This window comes from Perissodus microlepis, chromosome 2 (genome assembly GCF_051167445.1).
Source record: "Perissodus microlepis isolate ML-2025 ecotype Zambia chromosome 2, ASM5116744v1, whole genome shotgun sequence".
In the NCBI taxonomy this organism is placed as follows: Eukaryota; Metazoa; Chordata; class Actinopteri; order Cichliformes; family Cichlidae; genus Perissodus; species Perissodus microlepis.
Window position 1 is genome coordinate 33108446 of NC_140462.1, and position 10266 is coordinate 33118711.

Here is a 10266-nt window from a genome sequence, read left to right on the forward strand (position 1 = left end):
CCGACAGGGTATGTGGGGATGAAGAAGCTCAGAGAGGTAAGGCGGGGCAAGACTGTGAAGGCATTTAAAAACAAACATAAGAATTTTAAAATTAACTCTAAAAGACACAGGCAGCCAGTGTAGAGAGGCTAGCACGGGGGTTATATGCTCTCTTTTTCGAGTTCCTGTTAGGAGTCGTGCAGCCGCATTTTGAACCAGCTGCAGACGTGAGAGCAATGACTGACAGACCCCCACATAAAGTGAGTTACAGTCCAGGCGGGAAGAAATAAAAGCATGGATCACTGTCTCAAGGTGCTGCCTCGAAAGAAAAGATTTTACTCTTGCCAGTCGCCTTAAATGATAAAAACTGGACTTCACCACTGCTCTGATTTGGTTGTCCAATTTAAAATCACTGTCCAACTTAAACCCAAGGTCAGTAACAACAGATTTAAAATAGAATTCCAGGGATCCTAAAACAACAGAGGAGGACTCACAGGGACCACTGGGTCCAAACACCAACACTTCTGTTTTCTTTTCATTAAAATTGAAAAAGTTTAGAGCCAACCAAGCTTTAATGTCATCTAGACATGTCAAGAGAGGTTTTATGGAGATGCCATCCTTGTGTTTTAGTGGCAAATAAATTTGGCAGTCATCGGCATAACAATGAAATGAGATCCCATGCCTTCTAAGGATAGAACCCAGAGGCAGTAGATACAGTGAAAAGAGCAGTGGCCCTAAAATTGAGCCCTGTGGGACGCCGCATGACAGAGGAGCAGAAGACGATTCGTAACCGAGAAGGCTGACAGAGAAAGTTCTATCTGACAAATAAGACCTAAACCAATTAAGTGCAGTGCCACCAATACCCACTACATCATGTAATCGAGAAATTAGAATATTGTGGTCTACGGTGTCAAAGGCAGCAGTTAGGTCAAGCAAGACAAGAACAACATGGTTACCAGAATCACATGCCAGAAGGATGTCATTAAAAATTCAATTCAATTTCAATTCAATTCAATTTTATTTATATAGCGCCAAATCACAACAAAAGTCGCCTCAAGGCGCTTCATAGATACAGAGAAAAACCCAACAATCATATGACCCCCTATGAGCAAGCACTTTGGCGACAGTGGGAAGGAAAAACTCCCTTTTAACAGGAAGAAACCTCCGGCAGAACCAGTCTCAGGGAGGGGCGGGGCCATCTGCTGCGACCGGTTGGGGTGAGAGAAGGAAGACAGGATAAAAGACATGCTGTGGAAGAGAGACAGAGGTTAATAACAGATATGATTCAATGCAGAGAGGTCTATTAACACATAGTGAGTGAGAAAGGTGACTGGAAAGGAAAAACTCAATGCATCTTGGGAATCCCCCGGCAGCCTACGTCTATTGCAGCATAACTAAGGGAGGATTCAGGGTCACCTGGTCCAGCCCTAACTATATGCTTTAGCAAAAAGGAAAGTTTTAAGCCTAATCTTAAAAGTAGAGATAGTTTCTGTCTCCCGAATCCAAACTGGAAGCTTGTTCCACAGAAGAGGGGCCTGAAAACTGAAGGCTCTGCCTCCCATTCTACTTTTAAATACTCTAGGAACAACAAGTAGGCCTGCAGAGCGAGAGCGAAGTGCTCTAATAGGGTGATATGGTACTACAAGGTCATTAAGATAAGATGGGGCCTGATTATTTAAGACCTTGTATGTGAGGAGCAGGATTTTGAATTCAATTCTGGACTTAACAGGAAGCCAATGAAGGGAAGCCAAAACAGGAGAAATATGCTCTCTCCTTCTAGTCCCTGTCAGTACTCTTGCTGCAGCATTTTGGATTAGCTGAAGGCTTTTCAGTGAGTTTTTTGGACATCCTGATAATAATGAATTACAGTCGTCCAGCCTGGAAGTAATAAATGCATGAACTAGTTTTTCAGCGTCACTCTGAGACAGGATATTTCTAATTTTAGAGATGTTGCGCAAATGGAAGAAAGCAGTCTTACATATTTGTTTAATATGTGCGTTGAAGGACATGTCCTGGTCAAAAATGACTCCAAGGTTCCTCACAGCGTTACTGGAGGCCAAGGTAATGCCATCCAGAGGAAGAATCTGGTTAGATACCATATTTCTAAGATTTTCAGGGCCGAGTACAATAACCTCAGTTTTATCTGAATTAAGAAGCAGAAAGTTAGCGGCCATCCAGGTCTTTATGTCTTTAAGACATTCCTGCAGTTTAACTCATTGGTGTGTGTTATCTGGCTTCATGGACAGATAGAGCTGGGTGTCATCTGCATAGCAGTGAAAATGTATGCTATGTCTTCTAATGATGCTGCCTAAGGGAAGCATGTATAATGTAAACAGAATTGGTCCTAGCACTGAACCCTGTGGAACTCCATAATTAACCTCAGTGTGTGAAGAGGACTCTCCATTTACATGCACAAATTGGAGTCTATTAGATAGATATGATACAAACCACTGCAGTGCAGTACCTGTAATACCTACAGCATGTTCTAATCGCTCTAATAGGATATTATGGTCGACAGTATCGAACGCTGCACTGAGGTCTAGCAGGACAAGCACAGAGATGAGTCCACTGTCAGAGGCCATAAGAAGATCATTTGTAACCTTCACTAAAGCTGTTTCTGTGCTGTGATGAGCTCTGAAACCTGACTGAAACTCTTCAAATAAACAATTCCTCTGCAGATGATCTGTTAGCTGTTTGACAACTACTCTTTCAAGGATGTTTGATATAAAGGAAGGTTGGAGATTGGCCTATAATTAGCTAAGACTGCTGGGTCTAGAGATGCTTTTTGAGTAAAGGTTTAACTACAGCCAGCTTGAAGGCCTGTGGTACATAGCCGACCATTAGAGATAGGTTGATCATATTTAAGATCGAAGAATTAATTAATGGCAGGACTTCTTTGAGCAGTTTTGTAGGAATGGGGTCTAAAAGACACGTTGATGGTTTGGAGGAAGTAATTATTGAAGTTAACTCAGAAAGATCAATTGGAGAAAAAGAGTCTAACTTAACATCAATGGTACTAAGAGTAGCTGTAGATAATATTACATCTGTGGGATGATTACTGGTAATTTTTTCTCTAATGATAAAAATTTTATTTGTGAAGAAGTTCATGAAGTCATTACTAGTTAACGTTAAAGGGATGGTTGGCTCAACAGAGCTCTGACTGTTTGTCAGCCTGGCTACAGAGCTGAAGAGAAACCTGGGGTTGTTCTTATTGTCTTCAATCAGTGATGAATAGTAAGATGTTCTGGCTTTGCGGAGGGCTTTCTTATAAAGCAGCAAACTATTTCTCCAGGCTAAATGATGATCCTCTAAATTTGTGACACGCCATTTCCTCTCCAGATTACGAGTCATCTGCTTTAGGGTACGTGTTTGAGAATTATACCACGGAGTCAGGTACTTCTGATTAGAGACCTTAGTTTTCACTGGAGCTACAGTATCCAGAGTCGTACGTAGTGAGGAGGTGAAATTATTAACAAGATAATCGACCTCTGTTGGGGTAGCGTTCAGATAGCTGCTCTGCTCTGTGTTGGTACAGGGCATTGAAGATGATAACAGTGGGTGGATTATATTCTTAAACTTAGTTACAGCGCTTTCAGAAAGACATCTACTTTGATAAAATCTACTCTCCACCGCTGTGTAATCAATTATTGTAAATGTAAATGTTATCAGGAAATGATCAGACAGGAGAGGGTTTTCAGGAAACACTGTTAAATGTTCAGTTTCTATGCCATATGTTAAAACAAGATCTAGAGTGTGATTAAAGTGGTGGGTGGGTTCTTTTACATTTTGAGAGAAGCCAATTGAGTCTAATAACAGACTAAATGCCATGTTGAGGCTGTCATTTTTAGCATCTACATGGATGTTAAAATCACCAACAATAATTATTTTATTTGAGCTCAGAACTAAATTAGATATAAAGTCTGAGAAATCAGACAGAAACTCTGTGTAAGGCCCAGGTGGACGATAGATGATAACAAGTAAGACTGGTTTCTGAGTTTTACAGCTGGGGTGGACAATGTTAAGCATCAGGCTTTCAAATGAATTAAAAGTCTGTCTTGGTCTTTCATTAATTAATAGGCTGGTGTGAAAAATTGCTGCCACACCTCCCCCTCGGCCTGTGCTTCGAGGTTTCTGGTAGTTAGAATGACTCGGAGGTGTTGATTCATTTAAACTAACATAATCATCCTGCTGCAACCAGGTTTCTGTAAGGCAGAGTAAATCAATTTGTTGATCAATTATTAAGTCATGTACTAACAGAGACTTGGAGGAGAGAGACCTAATATTTAATAATCCACATTTCACTGTTTTACTCTTTGGTTCAGATGTGGATACTGTATTGTTCTTTCTTTGTAATTGTTTATGTTTAAGTTGTTTGTTGCTGGTTTTTAGTTTGTTTTTTGTCTTTTTGGAAGCTGACACAGTCTCTATGGAGATGGGTTTTTGGGGGGGTAGCAGGAGGAGAGAAGCTGCAGAGAGGCGTGTAAGACTGCAACTCTGCTTCCTGGTCCCAACTCTGGATAGTCATATTTTGGGGGGTTTAATAAATTTGTCCATATTTCTAGAAATGAGAGCTGCTCCATCCAAAGTGGGATGGATGCCGTCTCTCCTAACAAGACCAGGTTTCCTCCAGAAGGTTTGCCAATTATCTATGAAGCCCACATCGTTTCTGGGACACCACTCAGACAGCCAGCAATTTAAGGAGAACATGCGGCTAAACATGTCACTCCTGGTCTGATTGGGGAGGGGACCAGAGAAAACTACAGAGTCCGACATTGTTTTAGCAAAGTTGCACATCGATTCAATATTGATTTTAGTGACCTCCGATTGGCGTAACCGGGTGTCATTACTGCTGATGTGAATTATGATTTTACTGAATTTACGTTTACCCTTAGCCGGCAGTTTTAAATTTCCTTCAATGTCGCCTGCTCTGGCCCCTGGAAGACAATTGACTATGGTTGCCGGTGTCTCTAGCTTCACATGTCTGAGAACAGAATCACCAATTACCAGAGTTTGACCCCTGGCGGGTGTGTCACCGAGTGGGGAAAAACGGTTAGACACATGAACGGGTTGGTGGTGTACCTGGGGCTTCTGTTTAGGACTATGCTTCCTCCTCACCGTGACCCAGCCGCCCTCTTTCCCCAGCTGCTTGGGGTCTGCCGGGGAACAGCTAGCTATCTTCGGCTGCACCAGCTACAGTGGCCTGGCTAGCTACGGGTGAATGAAGGGTGCGAAGCCGAGTCTCCAATTCAGTAATCCTGGCCTCCAGAGCTGCAAATATGCTACATTTGTTACAGATATCATTACTGCTAAAGGAGGCCGAGGAGTAACTAAACATCTGACACAATGAGCAAGAAAGTGCAGGAGGGACAGGTGAAGTAGCCATGGTGCTAACGAGTCGGCTACGAGCTAAGCTAAGCTAGCGAAACAGTACAGAGACAGTGAGTGAATACTTTGGCTATAAATTAGGTAGTGAGTACACAGAAAGTGTGCTTCGGATGAAGCACGTGAAGATTATACTATGAAAGAAGAATGTATTTAAAAGTTTTTAATTAAATTGCTAAGCAAATAAGCTACTCAGAAACACTACTGTGTTTGAGCAGGAACAGGAAGTGATACTCTACCGCAGAGCGAGCGAACACCAAGTGACAGCACCACTTGGTGTTCGCCACCATTATGTGTAATGTCTTTACTTATATTGGTAAATAGACTTCAGTAAACAGGATTTACAAAGGGGTTATACATAAAATGTAACGTTTCCTGCATTTCAAGTATCTTTATTACTCTGTGTTAGGGACATACATTATAACCGATCCGGTCACTTGAAATATGTTTACAGTAACTGTTGTTATATTTGTTGCCTTTTCTGCTTTCCTTTTGGTCAGATTACTCTTAAAAAAGACATTTTTAATGTCAAAGAGATTTTTAACAGCATAAAGGATATATAAAAGTCACTGCCAAAAACTAATTGCAGCTTCTACCTTGTGACAGGAATCTTGTTCGTGGCTCAAGATGACTTGATATCATTCATGAGGGATATTTTTGAAATCTTTTTCACATATTATAGACCAACAAGTTATTTATAGCTTAGTTACAATCACTTTTTGGCAAATACCGGTAATCTGTTTTTGGCAGATAGGAATTCATTAGTTGGGGACACCAAGTTTATGACCTTGAAATTTATTTCATTACTTTAGGAGGAAGGGGGAGTGAAATACATTTTCTTTGTATAACCTTAATTGTCCCAATTTCAAATGATTTTAGAATAAGGTTTCTTTTAGCTGGATTAGAATAGATTTCGTTTAGCAAAGTAGTTCTGATCACTTTGTTTGTGCACCTGCAGTCAGAAAAGTCCTGCTATGCACAGCTGTCACTCTAAGAGAAATTTAAGAATGCGCTCTCTCTTCTTCGGGTTATGACTGGTAATCTGTCATACTGAGCATTTGCCTGGTGGACCCCGATGGGTCAATTGAGCTGCGCACCCGTTGTACAAGTACTAACAGCAGCCCATTAAACTCTAATTTCAGGGGTTTATTTTAAGTTTACAGAATATAACATCTGGTAAGACGATGAGTTTTACTTCTCACTGTCCGTGTTATGTGTATCCATTTATCATGTATGTTACTTTGCTCTGTGGACTGTAAAATGTTTCATTGTATTCATGAAATAAACCAGAATTTCAATGTTCAAATCAAATCAAATCACTTTTATTGTCACATCACATGTGCAGGTACACTGGTACAGTACATGTGAGTGAAATTCTTGTGTGTGAGCTTCACAAGCAACAGAGTTGTGCAAAAATACAATAACATAAGAACAAGCAAAATATAAGAATGGCTAAATCTGAGAGTAATAGATATATGTATACATATTTTACAAATTAAATAGAGTAAACAATAAAATAAAACATATAAAATATATAGAGGTTGGTAGTTGGATATTGTGCAAAACAAGTGGCATTAATGTACAGTGTGTAGTGCATAATGTTGAAGTTCCAGTAGTGAAGCTGAGGTGTCTATGACGTGTTCAGCAGTCTGATGGCCTGATGGAAGAAGCTGTCTCTCAGTCTGCTGGTTCAGGACCGGATGCTGCAGAACCTCCTTCCTGATGGACGTAGCCTGAACAGTTTATGGCTGCGGTGACTCGAGTCCTTGATGATCCTCCCCGCTTTCCTCAGGCACCGCTTCCTGTAGATGTCCTGGAGGGAGGGAAGCTCACCTCCAATTATCCGTTCAGAGCACCGCACTACTCTCTGGAGAGCTTTGCGGTTGTAAGCGGTGCTGTTGCCATAGCAGGTGGTGATGCATCCAGTGAGGATGGTCTCAATGGCACAGCGGTAGAAGGTCCTGAGGATGCGGGGGCTCATGTCGAATCTTTTCAGTCTCCTGAGAAAGAAGAGGCGCTGCTGCACCTTCTTCACTGTTTTGTTTGTGTGTCCTGACCACGTAAGATCCTCAGCCAGATGTACACCAAGGAAGCGGAAGCTGCTCACTCTCTCCACAGCAGTGCCGTTGATGGTGATGGGGTTGTGTACTTCTCTGCACCTCCGGACGTCCACTATCAACTCCTTTGTCTTTGCGACGTTGAGGGTGAGATGGTTGTCTTGACACCAGTGGGTCAGGACGCTGACCTCCTCCCTGTAAGCCCTCTCATCACCGTTGGTGATAAGACCCATGTCAATAGAAAATTGTACCTAGTAGTCAGTATAGTCTTTTAATAATATAAGTTTGCATATGATAGAATACTGCATGATGACCTCTTGTATTGACTCAGACTGTTGTTTATAGTTCACTGTGACCCGTTATGCAGGGAAGGAGCAGTACCTGCTGGAGAAGAGCTTAACGAGCAGTTTCACTTCGTGCCAGGTAGAGAAGCCTCTCCTGGCACACACGCGCACACGCATACACACACACACACACACACACACACACACACACACACATCCACATTCCAATGTAATAAACGAATGCACCTACTGTTGTATATAAATAAAGACCAGGGCAGTGGCAGAGCGCGAGTCCCTCACTCTCGTGCGAGTGCTCTGTGACTGCCCTTGCATGCACGTAAAACTGTGTGTTTCTCCTCTCTGACACTCAGCTGAAGAAGTGTCTTAGAATATATCTCTTGACAACCCACCACTGTAGTGTCGTCCGCAAACTTCACAATGATGTTGGAGTTGTTAGTGGCCGTGCAGTCGTAGGTGTAGAGTGAGTACAGGAGAGGGCTCAGTACACACCCCTGTGGAGCAGCAGTGTTCAGTGTGATGGGGGATGAGGCGGTGCTGCCCAGTCTGACCACTTGGCGTCTGTCAGACAGGAAGTTAAGGATCCAGCTGCAGAGGGAGCTGCTCAGTCCTAGATCCTGCAGTTTCCTGTTTGTTCCCGATGGTATTGAATGCTGAGCTGTAATCCACAAACAGCATTCTCACATACGTGTGTCTCTTCTCCAGGTGTGACAGGGCAGTATGTAGTGTCAGGGCTATGGCATCATCAGTGGACCTGTTGTGGCGATATGCGAACTGTAGAGGGTCCAGTGAGTCGGGTAGTGCAGAGCAAACGAAGTCCCTGATCAGCTTCTCGAAGCATTTGCTCACGGTGGGGGTCAGGGCTACAGGTCGCCAGTCGTTCAATGAGGAGCTGGTGGAGGATTTGGGTACAGGGACGGTGGTGGCCATTTTGAAGCAGGCTGGGACTACAGACAGAGAGAGGGAAAGGTTGAAGATGTGTGTAAACACTCCAGCCAGCTGAGCCACGCATGACTTGAGGACGCGGCCGGGAATCCCGTCCGGACCAGTAGCTTTGCGCGCGTTCACCTTCCTGAAGCACTTCCGCACATCCTCCTCAGACACAGTGTGCGTGCTGACGTCATCCGCGGTGCGCACACTGTCCGGTCTCGTGGTGTTCGCTGTGTCGAATCTAGCGTAGAATACGTTTAGATCCTCACACAGAGAGGCCGTGGTCTGCGGTGTGCTGGGTTTCCCTCTAAAGTCTGCGACTGTGTTTAGTCCCTGCCACATCCTCCGAGCGTTGTCAAACTGTTGCTCCACCCTGTCCCTGTGCTCACGTTTGGCTGCTTTGTCTGAATCTTTTACTGTTTTTCTGTTTTGTTCACTCCAAGTTTGACAAAACCCACAGCTCACTAACTATGTGGAGCAATCTCAGTGTATTTAGCTGCTTTTTCCCTAAACACAATCAGCTGACTGAGAGAAATGCCTGTAGTCATCCACTTTGGTCATTGTGAATGTTGAAGGAGCTTTGTTCCATAGACACCTTATACTAGTGTTTCCTACACTTAATCCAACACTGCTATGTTCTATTTAAATCCAGATTCCTTTTATAGTTTGCAGTGAAATTTGTTAAACCGTTGCTTAATGGGACAGAAGTACACGTCACTCTTTACTAACACATTGTAGATGAGTTTATTGCTGGACAACACAGCTAACAGCCTCACACACTCTTTAGATTTCTGAAGTTTTGTGTGTAATGGTTTAGTCTCTCACACCTTACCCTTTTCTCCCAGTATCTCAACAGTATGACTCCCAAAGTACGACTCAGTAAACAAACAAATTTCTCTTAGAGTGACAGCTGTGCATAGCAGGACTTTTCTGACTGCAGGTGCACAAACAAAGTGATCAGAACTACTTTGCTAAACGAAATCTATTCTAATCCAGCTAAAAGAAACCTTATTCTAAAATCATTTGAAATTGGGACAATTAAGGTTATACAAAGAAAATGTATTTCACTCCCCCTTCCTCCTAAAGTAATGAAATAAATTTCAAGGTCATAAACTTGGTGTCCCCAACTAATGAATTCCTGTCTGCCAAAAACAGATTACCGGTATTTGCCAAAAAGTGATTGTAACTAAGCTATAAATAACTTGTTGGTCTATAATATGTGAAAAAGATTTCAAAAATATCCCTCATGAATGATATCAAGTCATCTTGAGCCACGAACAAGATTCCTGTCACAAGGTAGAAGCTGCAATTAGTTTTTGGCAGTGACTTTTATATATCCTTTATGCTGTTAAAAATCTCTTTGACATTAAAAATGTCTTTTTTAAGAGTAATCTGACCAAAAGGAAAGCAGAAAAGGCAACAAATATAACAACAGTTACTGTAAACATATTTCAAGTGACCGGATCGGTTATAATGTATGTCCCTAACACAGAGTAATAAAGATACTTGAAATGCAGGAAACGTTACATTTTATGTATAACCCCTTTGTAAATCCTGTTTACTGAAGTCTATTTACCAATATAAGTAAAGACATTACACATAAAAAAATACACGGA